This window comes from Vombatus ursinus, unplaced genomic scaffold, assembly GCF_900497805.2.
Source record: "Vombatus ursinus unplaced genomic scaffold, bare-nosed wombat genome assembly UNPS02010461.1, whole genome shotgun sequence".
Lineage (NCBI taxonomy): Eukaryota > Metazoa > Chordata > Mammalia > Diprotodontia > Vombatidae > Vombatus > Vombatus ursinus.
Window position 1 is genome coordinate 5084498 of NW_020950239.1, and position 21052 is coordinate 5105549.

The 21052-nt window shown below is 41.5% G+C and overlaps 1 protein-coding gene and 1 pseudogene across 1 annotated transcript in view; one reads left to right on the forward strand and one right to left on the reverse strand.

The window, feature by feature from the left end:
- Positions 1–21052, forward strand: part of MOB1B (MOB kinase activator 1B) — a 62378-nt gene that overhangs the window by 2275 nt on the left and 39051 nt on the right. The gene's annotated exons all lie outside the window — the stretch shown is intronic.
- On the reverse strand, positions 10228–10622 carry LOC114037559 (annotated as a pseudogene).

Genomic DNA, 21052 nt, shown 5'->3' on the forward strand with positions numbered 1-21052 from the left:
CTTGTTTTTAATGTGGCTCATTTATTCATAGCCTTGTGGAGCTAGGAGAGACTTGGTGGGGGGAATTCCTTATTCTTAATTTAACAAACACTCCCCAAAATGATCAATTCCACATATAAAGTAGAAGCCAAAAAGAGGATTGCATGAGGATCATTTCTGTGAAAGAACACACCCGATTGCACCCGTGACTTTTAAAACTTCCCCTACTAGTCTCTACTTCCTTCTGATTTGCCTCTAAAAATATTTCAGTGACTCTCCTCCTGTATTTCTTTTCTTTCTTTTCTTTCTTTCTTTCTTTTTTTTTAAGCATCACCATTGCCATCCTTCTTCCCCCAACTAAAAATAGAAAGAAAACACCTTGGGAACAAATAAGCACAGTCAAGTAAAACACCCACAGAGTAAGCATGCCCAACAGTGTGTCTCCAGAGGGTAATGTGCTTGTTCACAGCCCTTCCGGGATGTGGTTCGTCTTTGCATTGGTCCTAAGTCTTTCAAAGTGGTTTTTCCTTACCGTGTTTTCATTGTGTAAATTATTCTCTGGAATTTGTTCCTTTTCCTCTGCAACAGTTCCTGCTTTCCACAATTGTCTGAAGTCATTTCTTTCCTCATTTCTCTCTCTCTCTTTTTCTTTTTTTTTTTTTTTGGGGCTGGGCAGTGGGGTTAAGTGACTTGCCCAGCATCACACAGCTAGTGTTACGTGTCTGAGGCTAGATTTGAACTCGAGTCCTCCCGACTCCAGGGCCGGTGCTCTATCCCCTGCGCCACCTAGCTGCCCCTCCTCATTTCTCACAATACTATTTCACTACATTCACGTACTGCAGTTTAGATCTTCCCCCATAGAATGGACACCCCTTTAGTAGAAGAGGATTTAGGGATCTCCTCTGACCTCATTTATAGATGAAGAAAGAGAGACCTTGGGAAGGATCGTGACTTGCCCAAGGTTACACGGTTAGGGCCTGAGCTGGGAGTAGAATTCCCTTCTCTTGATTTCTAGTCCAGTGGTTCTTCTACTCCACTTGTTCCTTAAAATGCCAGGAATCAAATCCAGGCCTCAGAAACACTCCCAACTACCCACACTAAATAGCATTATGGCACATATTTGGTTTCTAACATGGTATTAATCCCAGACCCTGTGCCAGCATTATGGTCAGTCAGCTACAGTTTCACTTGGCTCTTCATGTTTATAGCTGGGGGAAAGGAAATATACAAAAGCAAATTCCAAATGATTTTGTTTGCTCTTAGCCTCCTGATACTTTATAATCTGGTGCTAAGACAACATAGAGACCCCTTAAGTGTGTTAGCACCTTTGAAATCCTGTAGTTAAAAACTCTCTTCACGATCCTGGGCTCTGTTCTGCTCTCCGTAACTTGCTCGTAATCACACAGCTGATGAATAATACTAGATTGGGTCTTGGCGCTTGGGTTTGTGCTCATTCCATTCTCCTTGATGCTTGATAAAGAGAGGTGTTAATCGCAGTTTGGGGGGGGGGGGGGGGGGGGGGGGGGGGAGATTGGAAGAAGGAAGGTTTTCCATATTTTTGTTGGCGGGAGGTTTTTAAGTACCATTTCTTACATATTGCTACTTCTGGTCTAAGAACTGGGAAGAATGGAAGAGTCTTCATTGGGGTTTTCAACCAAGCAAGGTGCTCTTCAATATTTTCAGTATTCTACAGCAAAGATGAAAAATTAGTTCACTTACCACTAAAGCTTCTAAGTACGTCACTCCTCTGCTTATAAATTCCAGTGGCTCCTTTATTGCCTTTTAAATCAAACATAAACTTTTCATTTTGACTCTTCGTGCCCTTCACAGCCTGGCCCCAATCTGTCTTTCCAGCCTTATTGCATATTTTTCCCCTCCCTTCACTGGTGAGTCTGCCAGACTGTCTTGTTGATCCTCAGACATCTCCCACCACCCTGCCTTTGCACTGGCTGTTTCCCATGATAGATTTTAGGGAACCTTATTTGTTGAGCCTGTACTAGATAGGTCTGTGCTTTTTATATGTCTCTGCAGAGACTTTGTAAGGCTGTAAAACGTTTTGTAAAGAATTGGTGGTGGCAGAAAAACTGGACCTCAAAAAGCTTGCTGTTTATGCCACGAGGAGAGAATGTCTGGTGCCATCTGAGACCAAACACTGGTCTGGTGACCCTCCTGTTTGCCAAGATAGAGAGAGTAGGGGGGAGCTTAAAACTCAAGCCATTCTTTCACCTGTAACTGGCAGAATGAGGCATTATATTAGGAAACCAAGGTTTCATAGGAATCACATTTAGAAGTGACCTAGACCAGCCTCCCCTTTTATATAACTGAGGAAACTGAGGCCTCAGGGGTTAAAATGATTCGTCCAAGGTTACATAGGTAACCTAAGTAGGTACATAAGCAACAGTTGAGATTTTAACCCAAGGCCTCTCAGGTTAAATTCAGCATTTTTTTCTACAGTACCGTGTGTATATCTGTGTGTCCATCCACATGTCCTGGTGAGGGCCGGAGAGGCCAGGGCATGAAAGTTTGAGGAGGCTGATGAAAGGTAAAACTGTAAGTCTGACATGCTCTCATTGGGCAGTGGAGGTTGGTGGAACAAGCTTGAGGATACAAGGTGGGGAGGCAGGAGGGCAGTGTTCGCCTTTTCTGCAGTTTCTGCAATGGGCCTGTGGCTTTGGGTGAGTGACAGCTCTGGCTGTAAATGTGTAAAGATGAGGTAGGAAATCTATTGTGAGAACAGTAGCAGCCATGGAAGGCACTTGGTCCAAGGGCAGCCTGGGAGAGCAGGCATCCTGGGCCATAAAGCCCTTATGAGCCTTCTAGGGCAGCCTTGGCATTGGCTTGGACCTTCAGGGGGGTTTTTTGGCATACTCTCCTAAACAGAGACTGCTGAGATGTTGGTAATTGTGAATAAAGGTTCACACTAAAAGGTCAGGATTTTTCTGGAATTTGTGTAACTTTTTTGCCCTCTTTATGATCTCAGCAATGGTTACAGTAACACAGAACTGCTGCACTGTTCAGGGAGACTTCCTTGTAAGTTCCTTGTTGTGACTTAAGCATTTATTGTCTGCTGTGTGCTGGGTACTGTGCCATGTGTTGGGGATACAGAGATAGGAGCTTAATTGCAGTGGCAGAAACAAGCCTGTGTGTAGGTATATCCAAGACACATGCAGGGTTACCTTGTGGTCGAAGTCTCTAGCAGCTGGGGAATGAGAAAGGGGAAATTAATAAAAAAAAAAAAAAAAAAAAGAACTCAGGCAGAGGTGTCATTTGAACTGAGTTTTGAAGACAATCAGGATTTCCAAAAGAGGAAGATGAGGGAGTACCTTCCGAGAAGGGATGACAAAAGCCTGGAGAGAGGAAATCGTGCTATGTGGCAGTGGCCAAGAAAGCTGGTTTGGATAGACCACAGAGTGAGGGAAGAGGAGTAATGTATAATAGAGTGGGAAAGAAGGGTAGGACCAGGTTGTGAAGGGGCTTTACAAGCTAAATAGGGTTTATACTTGATCCTAGAAGCAGTAGGGAGCCACTGGAATTTTTGAGGAAGGGAGTGGCATGGTCGCTTCAATTTGCTTTGGCAGCCCTGTGGAGGATTGATTGGAGTGGAAAGAGACTTGAAGCAGGGAGATCATTTAGGAAGCAAAGAGCCCAAACACGGGTGCCATCTGTGTGAGTGCAGAGGAGGGGCCCAAAGAGAAGTTGTGTCAGTGGACTGAATGGATGAGATGAATGAGAATGAGGCGCAAAGGATGAGATTGAGGTTTCCCACTTGGGTGACTGGAAAGATGGAGAAAGATAATAAGTTCTCGCTTGGACGTGTCAGGATGAGAGGTGTAGGGACGTCAGCTTCAGAACAGCTGCAGCTGGAGATTGGGGCCTGGTGGGAGAGACGAGGGCTGGCTGTAGGGATCTGGGGGTCATCTTCCTGGAGAGGATAATTAAACTCACTGGCACTTGTCTGGGGGTTTCATAGGCCCTTAGTAAATAAATACTTGTTGATTAGTTGCTGGAGTTGATTGGACCATATTAATAGTTTTAACACTTGACAGTCTCTTGCATTTGAACCCAGTTTGTCCTTGATAGATGCGTGGATCTATCTGTACCAGGCTTGACAGGAAGCCATTCCTCCCCCGTCTTTCACAGGTGACAGCTGGGAGTCTGACCCAGATCTGTAACAGGCTGTGGGGGTCTGGAGTCTGATCGTTCGCTCTTGTAGGTCGCCACTCATCCTCTGCCTGCAGCTTGACTTGTTGCTATGTATTTAATTTATGAATCCCCACCTTTAGAACAAACTAGGGTTATGTTTAGATAATTTATTTCTTAGGTAATTAGTTAGCTTGAACTTTTACCCAGTTCACTAAATATTATTTAGTGAAATGGAGAGCCCTCCTTTCCAATAGTAATTGCTCTATTTGTCTATTATTAAATATTAAAATTATTGGATATATAATTTTATTGAACAGAATCAGTAAATAAAGACATGCAAATAGTATGTGTATGCATATATAGTTTCTACTAGAGTCACTTCAGATAATTAAAATATCAATAATTGCCTTCTCTTGTCTAGTCAGTATTATCCCATTTAGTGTGTCTTAAGATATTAAATGCGATCTCTTTGATATCCTCTTTGAGAGATAAAGTTGAAAACTCTTCCCAGTAAAGATCCTCCATCCCCTTCCTCTCTGTTCCACCTTCAGCATAGTTTCTCTCCACAATTCATTAATGAAATCTTCAGAAATAAAAAGTCCAAAAAGCATGCCCCAGCATTGGAGGCAGAGATGGCCCCATCGGGCCACTGCTCAGCTGCACCTTAACACTGCTGGCTTTTGAACGCTGTTGTTAAAGCTCCCAGCATTCCTTCTCTGCTCTTAAAGCTACGGGAATGATAGCCACTGCTCATCTGGCACTTAAGGAGATAGCAGTAATCTCCTTAGTCTCTGTAACTTAGATTCGAGGGAGATGTGGTGGTCTATCCGTCTGTCTCTTTCTCTCATTAAACGTATGATCAATATACAAGAGGTGGCCAAAGTGCTAGGAGAGAGTCGAGGAAGATCACTTCTGTCTTGGAGGATCAGAAGAGATTTCATATCTTCATATCACATTGGAATTAGATTGTGCTTATTTTGTATAGATTTGTCTGAATGTACGGTGTCAGCTCCTTGAGGTCAGAGGCCCCCGGTAGTGAATGAGGGGATTTGGAATGGGCTGGGACAGTTGGTAATTTGGTCAGACCTGTGTGCTTTAAGGAAATCAGTTTGTCAGCTGCAGTTACTTTGGACACTGAACACAGATGCTCCACGAGGGGGTTTGCCTCCGTCACTCTTTGGAGTGACTCTCAGCCTTCTCATCAAAGAAAGGTACCTTAACTCTGGTCTCATCCTGTAACATCAGAGGTGGTTTATTTCAACCTGTGTCTGAGGAGAAGTGCCCTGCATGGCATCTCTAGGTGGGCTTCCAGTCTCTGTTTGAAGACCTTCAGCGATGGAAAACTCATTCTTTTTTGAGGCCGTACGTTTTTGTTTCAGTGGAAAGAGCGTCACTAGAACCAGAGGACCTGTCTACAAATCTCTGCCTGTGCACTTGCTGGCCGGGTAGGGGACCTTGGGCTTTATGAGGGGTTGGACTGGGCCTGTCCCTTACTTGAAAAATCAATTATCCTATTACCTATAAGGAAGTATTTCCTTCTATGGTACTCTAATTTCTTCTGTTAATTGTTCTAGTTCTGTGTTCTACTTTTTATATTGAAGTATTCATTATAGGTAACTTGAAATAGTGAGTGTATCTGGAATATTTTAACAATATTGGTTATGACCCTTGTGGAGGAGATGGCCTTCTGAAGACTTAGCTTTTAGGTTCAAGCCCTGGCCCAGAAATATCTAGATTGTACTAGATTTGCCATCCCCCCCCCTTCAGACTCTCCAAAGAAGTCATTAAGGAAACTGAGGCAGAAGGAGTTAGTAAAGGAAGACCTTTGAACTCAACATGTGGCATCTCAAAAGGCACCAATTATAGAAGCAGAGTATATATACTTGTCAGTGTTTTTTATTTGAGTTTAGGATTTACCCTTTTTTTCCCCTAAATTTAAATTAGAAAGCTAAGCTTAGCTTTTTTTCATAACTGGGAGTCGTTAGTAACTGCATGGTTTCTCCAGTGTTGATTTTGAGCCAGTCCCTCCTTAGTACCTTATGTAACTGAGAGAAGGATATTCCACACGTGATTAGGCTTCCACTGACTAATACAAAAGTTTGCGAATGTGGTTGCAAAGTTTTTCTATTTACAGGGTCTTGGTAACTTAGCGACCCCTTGTTCAAGTGCTGAGCCTGGCTCTGTTGTTCTGCCTCTAGAGCCATGGTGGGGAGAAAGGCTCATTGGTTATTTCTCGGGAACCTTGGGGCCTTCCAGATGTCTCGCTGGGCTTCGGTGAGTGCCTCCCACCTGCCTCACAGGAGTGGAGATCCCTCCATGCCCAGATGCTGCTGTCATTGGCTCCTTCTGGAACAGCTGCACTCCAGGATGCTCCTCTGACTCACCCTTTGTCTGCAGGGCCTCCCTTTTTTCCAACTGGACAAATCCTTTTCTATTCACTAACTGAAGAAGCATTTATAAGCTCTTTTAACTTGGAATCACCCTGGGAAAAAACGTTGTAAATTCAACATTATTGAATTATCTTAAACTAGTTATATGCAAATTAGCTGAGGGACCATAATGCCTTGCAGTCCAACCCTTAAAATGGTCCTTCTTAACATTCTGTGTCCTTGAAAACTGTTGTTTTTAAAAGTTTTATGATTTTTAATAAATACAAAGTTCTTTCTTTACCTCCTTTAAATCATGAAACTGCTCACATACAAGTGAGGCATCTCCCACAGTCTTTTACGAGCTGACTCTGTGTTTATGTATTTTCTGCTCCAAATGGCTCGTATTCCATCTGAAAACTGTTTCTTTACATGTGTATATTATTTTCTTTTATTTATTTATTTTGATGAGACATTTGGGGTTAAGTAACTTGCCCAGAGTCACACAGCTAGCAAGTGTTATGTGTCTGGGGCTGGATTTGAACTCAGGTCGTCCCGATTCCAGGAGTCAGGATAGAGCCAGTGCTCTATCCACTGCACCACCTAGCTGCCCCTTTACACGTGAATTTTAACAGTTTTGGTCAAACCAAAGTTCTGCTCTTCTCATGAATCGAAATGTTCATCTCTGAAAGACATAGTATATTGTGTCCTTTACAGTTGATGGCATTTTTTCCTTTTTCACAAGTGTTTTATCGGCCCTTTTCAGTGCTAAATTGCCCCCTGTGAAAATGAAGTACATGAGAGAGACAGCACCTACTTACACATAAATATCAAAATACCTTGGTAGTTTTTTTTCCTTTCTTCCTTTTTTGGGGGGGAAGAGGTTAGTAATTGTACCTGTGTGAACCTTCCACAATTTTCCTCTGCTTATCTCCTGATGTTGTTTTATATTAACTCATGAGCCTCTTTCAAGAAAGGGTTTAATTAAGGGTACTAAATTTATTTGGGGCACCATATGGCAGTGAGCGTGCAAATCCTGTCTCTGCAGAGAAAATTTGATTATGTCTTGGGTAATTTAACAGTGATCTGAGATATTGTCAAATACAGAGCCAAGGAAATGGCAATTTTAGTTTGGGGTTGTATTGATGAAGACGCATGTCTGAACAAAGGCAGCTGTGTGTGTATATATATGACTACTCTCAGACTTGAATATCAAATGGGAAATTACCCCCCCCATAATGATAATAGCTGATAATTATATAAAGCTTTCAAGTTGAAAAAGCTCTTTACATGACATTATCTTATTTGGGCCCTACGGCTCTGTGAAGTTGGTTTTTGTCACGTAATACTGTGAGTCATAATATTTCTAATTTACAGATATGGAAACTGAGGCTCCAAGATTAAGTGGCATAGTCACACTCACGTGGCTAGTAAATATTGGGAACCACATCTGGTGGCCTCATATCACTGCCCTGTTGATTTGCTAAGGCCAGAAGCAAAACTTGTGATGGCCTTGAACGTAAATGGATGTGTCTGAGAATCAAGGTGATGGTCCCCAAACCATCGAGTTTAAACAAACCTCAACTGCCTGAGAAGTGTAACAGTACATTCAGCTGACTGACTTAGACAAACTCTGAAAGATCAGTTGGGACCACGTGTTTTTTTAGGGTCATGAAATGGTTGAGTTTTCTCTCTGACTGACCCTTTGTGATGCTTTCCGTGGAACTTGATGAAAGATAAGCAGGCAGGTCTTTTGAAGAGAAGCAGAGACTTGGAATTGAAAGACGTTGGGAGTGGAGGAGAACAGGAATAGACACCATCTGACTTTTCCTGTTCTTAAACATTTGTTTCTCTCTGGAGTAGCTGTTCTCCAACTTTCTGGTCTCGGATCCTTTTACACTTTTAAAAGTGATTGAGAACTCCTCCCTCCCAAGAACTTTTCTTCATATTGGTTATATGTATTTGTAATTAATGTATTTGAAATTAAAACATTTTAGTATTATTATGAAAATCGTTTTGATCTTGGGGACCCTGACTTTGAGAAGCAGTGCTCTAGAACAAGGGGTATCATGGACCCTATCTCAGAAGAAGGTTTTTAAGTGCATGAAATAGCTAGAAACCATTCATACTGAAATGCAGTTATCACATTATTTTTTAAAAGAAGTTCATGGGCACAGAGTTAAGAACTCCTGTTCCTAGAAGGTCTTTTAAATAGAAGTTCAGAAGGAAAGGGTTTCATGGCAGAGAGTTGAGGCTTTTCCTGTATTCCAGGCAAATGGGATTTATGGTCACACTCCTGTTCTTACATATTTTGGTAATACAGCTATTCTGGATGTTGGACTTCTGCAGATGTATCTGATGCCTGTTTCTACCTCCCACCCTTGACAGTTTGCCCTGTACTAAGTTACATTAATTTTGTTTGTGGAAAACCTTTTATGGTACCCTTTGTTCCTTACTTAGTTAAGAATTATTTCCCTGGCCATAGTTTTGTAAAGAAATACTTCCCTTCTCTCTCTTTTTTTTCTTCTTCTTCTTTTTTAGGCAATTGGGGTTAAGCAACTTGCCCAGGGTCACACAGTTAGTAAGTGTCAGGTGTTTGGTTTGAGGCCGGGTTTGAACTCGGGTCCTCCTGACTTCAGGGCCGGTGTTCTGTCTACTTTACCACCTACCTGCCTCCTTTTCTCTTTCTTTTTTTTTTGATTCTATATTTAAATCATGTCCATGTGAAACTTATTGTGAGATGTGTTTTAAGTTGCTCGTTTAAACTTAGTTTCTGCCAAACTGCTTTCCAGTTTTTCTAGTAATTCTAATTTATAAGTCTAAGGTAGTTTGTGTTCTTGAGCTTATTGAACACTAAAGCTTTTATATTCAGTTTCGGCTGCTTAAGTTTAAAACTCTTAAAAATGTGTCAGTTTTTTCCAGTGAGTGTTAGTTGCAGTTTGAATTATACTGATACTGTTTTTTGCAGCTCTTATTTTATAATTTATTTTTAATAAATAAACTTAATAATTTTATATATTTATTTGTGATTTATGTTTTTTAGAAACATTTAGAAAAATGTTTTTTAGAAAATATAAAACTGATGTATTATAAATTCAGTTTTTCTGGTGGCCCTCATGTTCCTTCTTTCCTTTTCCTGTCTTCCTAGATCAATGTTCTCTGTTTTGTAGGTTTGGTACAATACAGGGTATTGTCTGGGAATATTGTCCAGGTATGTCCAGGGATAGCAGGTTATTGAAAAGTTTCAGAGAATAGCGAAATTTAAAAATCTGGGTCCTCCAGAGAATGCTGCTAATTTTGAAATTGCCTTAGACTTAGCTGAGCACTGTTCACTGTATGTACTCATGTGTAAATGATGCACACATTGTGGTTATGGCCCAATTACTTCAAACCCTTAAATGTTCTGTTTTTGAAGACAGTTGATTTTATGTCACCTATGTAAATGTTGGATCATATTCTTCATTTTCCATTTCCTTTTGAAAACAAACCACTTTTTTTTTGTCCAGAAAACAAAGATGTGGTTATTAGATGATAGGAAGAAGCGTGTCCTATTGGTTGGTGAAGTGTGGCTTTTGTCGTAGTTTCAGGGGTTGGGGTGGAGGAAATGAACAGTAGATGACCGTGCTAAAAGGTGGGAAGGTTGGAATGCCTCTGTCCACATCCCTCCTAATACCTATCACTTTTTTTTTTCCTGAGGGAGGGGTTCCCAAGTTTATTGGAAAGAAGGCAAAAGTTAATGTTAAACAGCTCCTCTTGGTGTTTTGAAGTTCATCCCAACCGTGGACTGGGTAACTTGCAGGTTGTACAAACTGCCAAAGTCCAGGAGTTTCAACATTTCTTTGGTATCGGGGTTCATTTCAGTGATATCCTGATCCAAAGCAGAGACCTCGGGGACGTAGTTGTCCCTCCTTTCTCTTCCTCTTCCTGCAGTTTGATGGAGATACCTCTCACAGGGCCTCTCTGGATCCTGTTCGTCAGATGAGCAATGTAGCCATGGTGGAGCTTCTTGCTGGGGATGATGGTGTTCTCGCAAACTCGCTTGTTGGTGTGGAAGTTAGCACCCAGGCGGGTGTAGAATTCCTCGATGATGACTCGAGCCACCTTCTTCATGGTCTTGGTCCAAACGCGACCCATGTTGGCTCCTGAGGGTGAAGGGAGCCTCACACCTATCACTTTTTTAGATATTCTTAAAATGTTTATAGGGTGTATATAATTTGTTAATTTAGAGAAATGATCAGTTTCCATTCACTTTAGCAGCAGTGATGCCAAAATAAGAAACTGGAGATGTGAAGATTTAAATCCAAGTGGAACTATATAGTCAGGGCTAATGAGGCTGTGTGGCATATGGAATTGAGGGTTGGATTTGGTGTCAGGCTGACCTGGGTTCAAATCCTACCTTGGGCACTTTCATGACCAAGTCACCAAACCTCTCAGGGACTCGATTTTCTTATCAGTAAGGTGGGAATAAGTATAATGCCCTTTGTACCTCCCTGTGATATATCTTCCTGGCCATCTTCATTTCAGCTGCTTTGCTTGCCCCAGGGACCAGAGCTAATCCTCCTTGGGGTTCCAGCTGTCCTCATTGGTGAGCACCTCACATGACGCACTTTGTCTCAGCTGGCTCCAGCCACACTTCACTAGATGTGTTGGCCATCTTCTCCACTGAGTGCACACACTGCCTTCTCCTCCCTCTGTGCTTCTGGAACCCTTCAAACCTGTGGTTCCCCTCGCCATCCTTGTAACTTTCCAAACTAAATTACTCTCCTCTGGCCAGCACTCCCTGACGTGTATGGCCTCGCTCCCTGTTAGAATGTAAGCTTTTTGATGGCAAGGACTTTCTTCAACATTTTGAAATGATGTGACCTTTTAGATTTAGGTTGTATTATCCATTTGTGTTTGTTGTGATGCAGGGTATCAGATGTTGAGCTAAATCTAGTTTTTGTCAGGTTGCTTTCCAGTTTGTTCAGGAGTTCCTGTAAGACAGAACTTCTTGTATCATAAGATTGCTTCTAGAACTTAAAATAAGTTCTGGTAGAAGATTTTTTTAAAAAATGAAATGTTAACGACTTACTCAAGAAAGTCTGCTCCAAGCTAAACATCCCCAATTCCCTTCAATTAATTTTGGTGTGATGTGATCTTGAATCTCCGTGGCTGTCCTGGTTGCTCTCCAGGACCTGTTCCAGGTGATCAATGTCTATTCTAAAATGCAGTTCTCGGAAAGTACTTAATGCTCCAAGTGTGGTCTGAACAAAGCAGGATAAGAGCAGGGCTGCCGGCCCCTCACTGTGGACACTGTAATTATATGAGTGAAGCCTAAGATTGTCTTGGTTTTCTGGCTGCCAAATCATGCTGCTGCCTCCTATGGGACTCATTTTAACCCCTCAGGGCCTTTCCATTTTACCTGTTGTCTAGCCACATCTCATTCTCTCCCTCTTCCCCTGCCTTCATCCAGATGTAGACTTTATATTTATTCCTGTTACATTTCACCTTGTTAGCTTCATCTTGTCATTCTGTTTGTCAGGATCTTTTTATATCTTGATTCCACTATTCTGCCTGCGCGCTCTCCCTCCTAGGTTAAAAATCTGTGCAGATATATGACCTATGGGAGTATGCTCTTAGCTTTGTAGAGGTAAAGTAATATAACTAAATCCACACTACAAGTATTTCATACTTTCTGTCCTTGTATCTTACTCTGGACCCTGCAAATCCTGTCCCTTGGAGGAAATGGCCTTCCTTCCCTTCCCCGAAAACAGAGGATTTGTCATTTGTATTTTACTGTAGTTCTCAGATTGTGCTGCACGTGTAGAAGTCCTGTTTCAAGTCATGTCATAACATTTGTTATTGTTTTCACACGGGGCTCTGGAAGAGCAGAAAAACAAAGAAAATTGATTGGGTAACCTGCTATTTTGGTGATGAATTGACATTTAAGACCATGGGTATCTTTGACTCTTTTACTCTCAAAGAGTGGTACCAACTCAACAGGACTTTCTACCATTTTCTGATTGCTACAGTCTTGATTAGATTGTAAACTAGAATAGCTTTCTCTTTTTCTCAATTCAACAAAATATATATCAGTATTGAAGGATCTGTGATCTTGTGAGTATAGAAAGTCCCTTCATCAGTGCAGATCATGGCTGTCCCTAACTTAGCAGGCACACATCTCTCCTAGGGAGCTGCTTGAGTTTCAGAGGTTCAGTGGCGTGTGGTAACAGACATTAGAGCCAGACTTTGAATCTGTCTTCCTGACTTCAGGTCCTGCTGGCTGACCTCCTGTGCCAGACTGCCTCTCTTAAATGAGATGCATTTTTTTTTAAATGAGATGCATTTTTTTTTTAAATGAGATGCATTTTCAACTGGAATATCACTGTTCATTCCAAGTCCCTAGATTCCCTCCTCATTGGGAATTGATTCAGGTTAGCCTCAATGAGCATCATGGTTAAGCCCTTTGGCAAAAATATATAGAAAGCATTACCTTCTCTGCCCCCGTTGAATTTATATGCCAGCCTCTTAGGGTAATGAATTTCAGTTGGAACTGTGTTGTTGTTCAAAGAATCAAAAATAATTAAATGCTGGTGTTTATGAGCTACCTCTGAATGAAATTCCCAACCTCAATAAAAAGTGTAGGTAGCTGGAGGAGTTTGATTCTGATTTTTTTTTTAACTTTTTCCAGGCTAAGCTGACTTCTCTCTCTCTCTCTCTCTCTCTCTCTCTCTCTCACTCTCTCTCACTCTCACTCTCTCAACTATTGAAGTCATAAAACTGCATGTCCCTGATTGCAGTGTGTGCTTACTCTGTGTTTCTGCATGTTTACCAGCCACACAAGGCAGACTAGAAGATGTGTGGGCAGATCTTTTTCTTAGTGTTGTTTGGAGATTTGAGATTTGTAGCTGATTGCAGAGTGCTCATCATTGTGCAGGTCTGGGAAAGAAGAGAACACCGATTTATCTTGGGTTGTGCTGTTCCTAATGGGCTCTGGGTTGGGATTGAATGCCAATTATGAACCTGTTCTCTTGGCTTTTTAAAGACATTGTAAGTAATCAGTGCATTTTAGCTGCAAGGAAGTATGTATTAGTTTTAAAGTATGGTTAAATTACTTTAATCTGTGAGAGGAAATTGGGTCTGTCTTAGTTATGAAGGAAAAACAGCCGCCTCTCATTTTCAGTAGGAAGGAGCGTAAGCACGTGTTAGAATTGAGCTGTTGACTTGTAACTTGTAGCTGATTGGTTTGTTCTGAGTTGACATTTAACAAGTCGGGCCTCCAAACAGTCAAAAATTGAAAATTGTATGATTTATTTATGGAGAGATAACGGAGAAAAAATAGGGAAATGTCCTTGCTGATCTCCTGCTTAACGTCTTGCCTTCCTTTTCCTTCTCCCCATGGCTAATGATCCCAACTCCCCCAACTGCCATTAAACCATGTAACATCGAGCTGTAGCTGTGGGGCTGGCGGGAACCAAAGAGGGACATCTAATACACCCCATCATTTTTACAGATGAGAACAGTGAGGCCCAAGGAGGTAAGAGATCTGTCGATGAATTTGAGTAACTTCCATGTGGGATCAGGTAGCCTTGGCATCCTTTAAGTAGGGCTAATACCAAATTATTTATATTTTATGGAGGAAGAAGTCAATGAAAAATCCAGTCCTCTGAAGGGCCTAATCAGGTCGTGTTTATCATCAAAGACATTGAAAGTAAGTAGAATATCACTGAAATGCTAAATTGTAGTAGAGAAAAGCCCTCTCTCACCAGAGATCCCAGGCTTTTCAAGCTTGGGCAAACAAAGGAAAAGTTTTCTTGTCTCTTTTTATGACCTTGTATTGGTTAGTAACAAAGCTACAAGTTTCTTGAGGGAAGGGATCATATTTCCTGCTTCTCCAAGCACTCAACACAGTGCTAAGCACACAGTAACTTTGTAAATACTTGTCTTGATTTTATAGCCCTGTGTACATCTATGTCCATGGTCTCATTTTACATGTGTTTAATAGAATGCTTGGGGTAGCAAGCTAGGGATGTCATTTTCCTATAGTATTTGTTATTAGATGATCAGACTTTTTGTGTTAGTGACTCTGTATGCAGAAGCCTAATTAGCTAGTGACAGGCACGTCATCAAAGACATTTGGCTTTCCTCTTGGGAGGTTTCTCCCTACTGGCTTTTCCTTCTCATCCAAATAGGTCAATGAAACTATCCTCAAATACTGGAGCACTTTGCCTGAGGTTATCCTTTGCTCCCTGATCTCTCCTGTTCCCCAACCTGCCCCCCTTTGTCTGTGAGCACTGTTATCCCCCAGAAGAAGCTCCTGGGGGGAGAGGCAGAGACTGGTTCATTTTTGTCTTTGTAGCTTGTGCATAGTAGGTACTGCTTATGCTTTGTGGTTGAACTTTTGAATTTTCTTGACACAGCCTGTTTATGGAAGGGGTGATAGTTTGAAAGAAAGCATTGAAATGGGTTAAATGGTAGCATAACTGGCTTAGTATCCAACATTTAAATGGTTTCAGACAATGTCCAGGATTCTTTCAGGGCTTTCAGTTTGATGTAAGGAGTATTGGAAACTAGGATTTGGACCTGTTGTCTTAGTAAAAGTAACACGCTGATTGTGTAGTCGCTAATCTGCAGCATTCTCAGCTATTATCTCTGTTGGGAGAATAATTTCCATCCCACCAGTCTAGATTGGTTCTACACCTTTAACCAATGTTGGTTGTAAATTTCGTTCTGAGTTAATAAATAGCTCACAGATACTTAGCTCTTTGGGCTCCATGGCCAAAAGAGAACCTTAGGGGCCTAAGAGTTAATATTAGGCCTACCATTAAAGATCCATTTTTAAGGGAGTTTCTCTGTCCCTGTTAGCCCTTCCTGCCTACACATTCCCTGGGGCAGTCTTGGGTTGTTCTCCTGTTTCAGAACAGCAGTTTTCTCTGCCTCAGACATTCACCAGTATTTACATAGCTTCCACATGAAGACGGGCAACCCTGGCCCTAATGGGACCCCATTCCTGAGGTGATGAGACATTTGCCCCCATATTTCACCACATTTTGCTGATGTACTTATATCGGATAGAATAGTATAATTATCTATAGATGTCTTATCCTTCTACCAGACTGCAAGCTCCATGAGGGAAGGGATCAACTTTCACCTAAATTAAATAATTGTCGCAATTCCTGACAGTTCTTGTGTATGGTAGGCAGTTAATATTTATTGGTTGAATGAATGAATTCAAGTTAACCACTGCTCAGCTCACCAGATATTATCTCTCCCCCCAAAAAAAAGAAGCCAGGGAGAGAGTTGAGCAAGTGAATTAGTTTCTGTATTTGTAGGAATTTATGAGGCAATATCAGACTATGTCACTTGATGCCTGAGAGTACAATGTGACAGAATGAATGATGTAATGAGTCAAGTAGTGGACTGAAGGGTGGGAGGTTTCATGTGTTTACCCATAGAACATCTGAGCGGTATTCCCTCATACCCCTTATTTCATACCTGCACAGAGAGTGCTGCAAGTTGGTTAACAAAAGCTCTGTTATTTATGGAGTGTGGTGCAGAGCTTGCTATATACATTGTATCAAGTTCCTATATATCTTAGATATCAGACTTTTATCAGAGGAATTTGCTGCAAATTATTTCCTCCAGTTAACTCTTTCCTTTTTAATTATAATTTGATTTTTCTTGTACAAAAGCTTTTCAGTTTTATGTAGTTGAAATTGTCCATTTTATTTTTTATGATTGTCTCTATTTCATGTTTAGTTAAGATTTGTTCCCCTAGTTAGGCCCCTAGGTGACCCAATGGATAGAGTGTTGAACCGGGGGTCAGGAAGCTCCGAGTTCAAATAATACGTCAAATATTTACTAGCTTTGTGATTCTGAGCAAGTCATAACCTCTGCCTTAGTTTCCTTATCTGTAAAGTGGGCTTAATAATAACACATCTTCTATTGTTGTTAGAATAAAATGAGATGATACTTGTAAAGCACTTTGCAAAGCTTAAAGGGCTATATAAATGCTATTATTGTTATTATTCATAGTGGTGAAAGGTATCACCTTCCCATGATATGTATATATATATATATGACCTTTTATAATGAGTTTGTGTGACCATTTGGACCTTATTGTGGCATAGGTAAGGTGTAGGTCTAAGCCTGATTTCTTCTAGATGACTGATTCTCAGTTTTTCCATTAGTTTTGTCGGATGGGGTGTCTTAACCCAATCGTTGGTGACCTTGGACTTGGCAAACGCTGTCATCACGGCCACTGGCTTACTTAATCTGTTACCTTACTTAATTAGACTGTTTTTGACCATTACCAAACTGGAGTACAGTTTCCCCTGGGGCAGCCTTGGAATGTACCCACCTGGCCATTGCTTCTCAACGCAGGTATACGTGTCTTCATTGGTGTTGATGAAGTTGCTCAAAGCTGGACGTTAGTTCGGGCGTTGGGGGTTGGTGGTGCTGAAAGGTGCTAAGACGGGTAGACCTGAAAGTTACTTGGGAAGCTTTGCAGGGGCAGTTAGGTGGTGCAGTGGATAGAGCTCTGGCTTTGGAGTCAGGAGGACCTGAGTTCAGATTTGGCCTCAGGCACTTGACACTTACTAGCTGTGTGACCCTGGGCAAGTCACTTAATCCTGATTGTCTCACCAAAAAAAAAAAAAAGAAAAAAAAAAGAAGAAGAAGCTCTGCAGGGGAATTGTGCTTCTTAGTATTAAGGTTAAAGTCTAAACATCCAGCCTTGTAGGATCTTGCTTGTTTCATTGTCCTTACGGTGGCTGAGTGTGGATAAAGGTAGTCACTTTGTTGTTGTTGTTCAGATGTAAATAGAGCCCATCGAGGTAGCCACGTGTGAGAACAAAAGGTGCATGTTCAGTTCTCTGAACTGAATCTCTGAACAGATGCTGGCCTGGGCTCTTCTTCTTAATGGCTGTGGTCATAGGAGCTACTTCTCTCAGAGGACGACTAAACCACTGATGAATTATTTAGAAATACATATGGCACATGGGCCGCCTAGTACTTTTGACCTTTCAGTGCTGAGCCTGTATGTAGGGAGTGGTGGAGTTGGTGTTACTGAACCAGAGAAGAAAGGGGAGGATTTTGGGATTTCAAGCTTTGGGTGAGCCCATGGGAATTCTCCCCTTCCTGCCTGGTTTTGTTCCTAGGCACTCACAAGTCTCCATACTTACTGCTTTTGAGTAATAGGTGTGTAATAATATGTCTTGAATTATGAAAAAAAGTATGGATCCCTACATCTCTCCTCTCCTTTTTCCTTTTTATCCACTTCATAAAAGGACATTTTTGTTTATTCTTGGATTGGTGGATTGTTTGGAGGGCTTATAGTTTTTCTGGTTCTTTTTATATATGTGTGCATGTATGCCTTGTATTATAAAAGATTGGTTGTTGTTATGTGTGTACGTATTCTGTCTTTCTCCTTGAGGACAGGGACCTTTTTATTCATCTTTATAACTCATCATACCCGGCACACACACAGACAGCGTGTACAGTTGTCCCTTCCACATCACGGCCTTTCCCCATCATGGTTTCGATATACTGCAAGTTAGCATAAGAAATTAAATGGGAATTTTTTGGGGAAGCAACAGATGATGTGCGAAGGCAGCAAATGACACAGAAAAGTTTAGGACTCAGAAATGCATAAAATATATATGTAATATTGTATAATGTCAGCACATTTTATCTTTTAATACCATCATAATTCAGACTCCTTCCCTGATATGAAGAGAGGACCAACACATTTTACATAGTTTCCAGATCGAGAGGCACGCCCCAGCCCCTGCAGTGTGGAAGGGATAACTGTACACAGGTATATATACTCATTCATGTATATGTACACGTTCTGAACTAAGGAAAATTGAGTTTCTAGGCAAAAATGAGTGAGTAAGGGATCTTGTCTGTCTCAGTGCCATAGAGAATGGGAATATGAACACCGTAGATATTTTAAGCAGCAGATCGGGTGGCTTTTTCATCCAGACCAAAGCCATGTGTCATTTCACACTTTTTGTAAGTGAGAACTAACTTCATATAGTGTTGGCTTGGCCCTAGATAGCTGATGATGTGATAGGAGTGAGGAGGAGCTCATGACTTCATCTGCTGAGTGAGGCAGGGATTGGGAAATCTCGAACATGCCTCGTGTATCTAGGAGCTGGTTATCCAGTGTGTCCTTTACTGCATTTTCTTTGGGTGGTCAGGGGCACAAAGGGTGAATTCTGATTATCGTTTGACTACGTGTTAAGTGATGATAATTGTTTATGTTTTGCCAGAGAACATGAGGGTATAAGCTCAGGCTTATAGTATCCCAGCCTCTGATATAGGGACCTCTGACATTTACTTGAACTCCTATCTGAACAAGAATCTAAAATACCAGACAGATGGGCATCCCGCTTTTGATAAGGAAGGCCCTACTTCCAACCAAATCAGCCCACTTTTGGATAGCCCTGATTGTTAGGACACCTTTTTTTTTTTTCTTTACCTCAAATCTAAATGTACCTCTTTGCAATGTCTGCCCATTACTCTTAATTCTGCCTTCTGGGGCCAAGCACAGCAACCCTTAAAGTATATGAAAACAGCCGCCATGTTTCCCTTCAGTCTTCCCTTTACCAAGCTAAATCCTAATTCCATCAACCCATTCTCCTGTGTCAGTGAACTTACAGCCCTTCGCCATCTGAGTTGCCATCCTCTGAATGCTCTCCAGAGTGCAGTGAGTGACGTCACACCTCTGTTGAGTTTACTTGAGGTTACACTCACTTTCTTGGCGGCTGTAGCACACTCTTAATAGAATTAAACCCCACGGATCTGGTTTATCTTTGGGAGGGGGGTGATAGCTGTCTAACCATTTGTATTTGTAAAGTGGATTTTTAAAAACTCGGTTATAAGGCTTTCCATTTATGTTTTTCCGATTTCATCTTCTGTGATTTGGCCCAGTGGTAGCACCTGTCAGTGCTGATCTGACTCTTTATGCTGGCCTCCATCGTGTCAGCTATCTCTTGTAGCTTTATGTCTTCTGCAGACTTGATAAAAACATCATGTATACCTGCCTCCATCCAAGTCATTGATAAAAGAGCCAACCAGAGATATCTGGGAAACTCGTGGAGATAGTCCTTGAAGTTGGCATTGAGCCATTCCTGACAGGGTGTGAACAGCTCTGGATTTGGAGACAGAGGACCTGAGTCTAAGTCTTTGCTTTGCCACTTCTCGTGTAATCTTGACAGCCCCATTTCCCCTCCCCCCCCTTCCTTAACTGTAAAGGGATTTGAATTAGACGACCTTGAAGACCCTGTCCAACTTTGTGTTCCTACTCTTCTAAATTCGCCTGATTTCTATTATTCTGTATCTTTTCTTCAAGAACAATATGAGGTCCTTTGGTGAATACTTTGCAAGAATTTGTAATTATTGCTGCATCATTTCCCCAATTGACTAGTTTAGTAATCTGGTCAAAAAAAGAAATAAAGGTATAATAATAGTAGTGAGGCAGCTAGGTGGCAAAGTGGTTAGAGCCCTACTCTCGAGTCGGGAAGATCTGAGTTCAAATGTGATCTCAGACACTTAATAGCTGTGTGACCCTGGGAAAGTCACTGAATCTCTTTGCCTCCGTTTCCTCATCCATAAAATGAGAATAATAATAGTGCATACCTCCCAGGATTGTTGTGAGGATCAGTGAAATATTTGTAAAGTGCTTTGCACAGTGCTTGGCACCTAGAAGATGCTATAGAAGTGCTTACTCCTTTCCTTCTTACCTAGCTAGCATTTCTATAACGCTTACCATGTGCTTAGCACTATGCTAAGCACTTTACAAACATCTCGTTCATTGATCCTCGCAACAACCCTGGGAGGTAGTTGCTTTTATTATCTTTTTTTTTTTTTTTTTTACAATTGAGAAAAAACGTTTATATTGGTATGACGTCTTCTCGATAAAGTGGTACTGGCTTTTTGTGGTTACTGCTTCCTTTTCTAGATGGTCACTAAAGCAGCCCTATAATAATGTCGCAGACCTTTGCACGAAAGGCAGTCCACCTCATTGGTCTGTAGCTTTCTGACTCTCTTCTCTTCCTTTTTTGAAAATCAGTACCACATCATTTTGTAATCTGTCAGTCTCCATGAACTCACAGAAATTGCCATTATGATGCAGTACAATAAACATTAAGTATGTGCCAGGCACTGTGCTAAGCTCTTGGGATATAAATAAGAAAAAGAAAGACTGTTCCGGCCTTCACAAAGCATACATTTTAATGAGGAAAGATGATATGTAACAGAAATTGGAAAAAAAGGGGAGAGAATTCCAGAGGGGCATGATGAAGCTGATGGTGGAGTTGAAACCCAGTAAAGCAGCTGGTAGCAGATGAAGAGATGAGTGGCATTTTGAGCCCTTTTTGAAGGGAGGCTATGGGAAGAGTTTTTTGTTCCACCCTCTGGCCTTCCAGTCAGAGACGCAGAAGCAGCTGAGGGTACTGATGAGGTGTGAGTAGCAAAGCTGAAGCCATCTCCGGTGATGAGTTATCCTGGGGTGGGGGGGATGATGAAGATGATGATGGAGTTGAAACTAAGCAGAGCAGCTGGGGGCAGACGAGGAATGA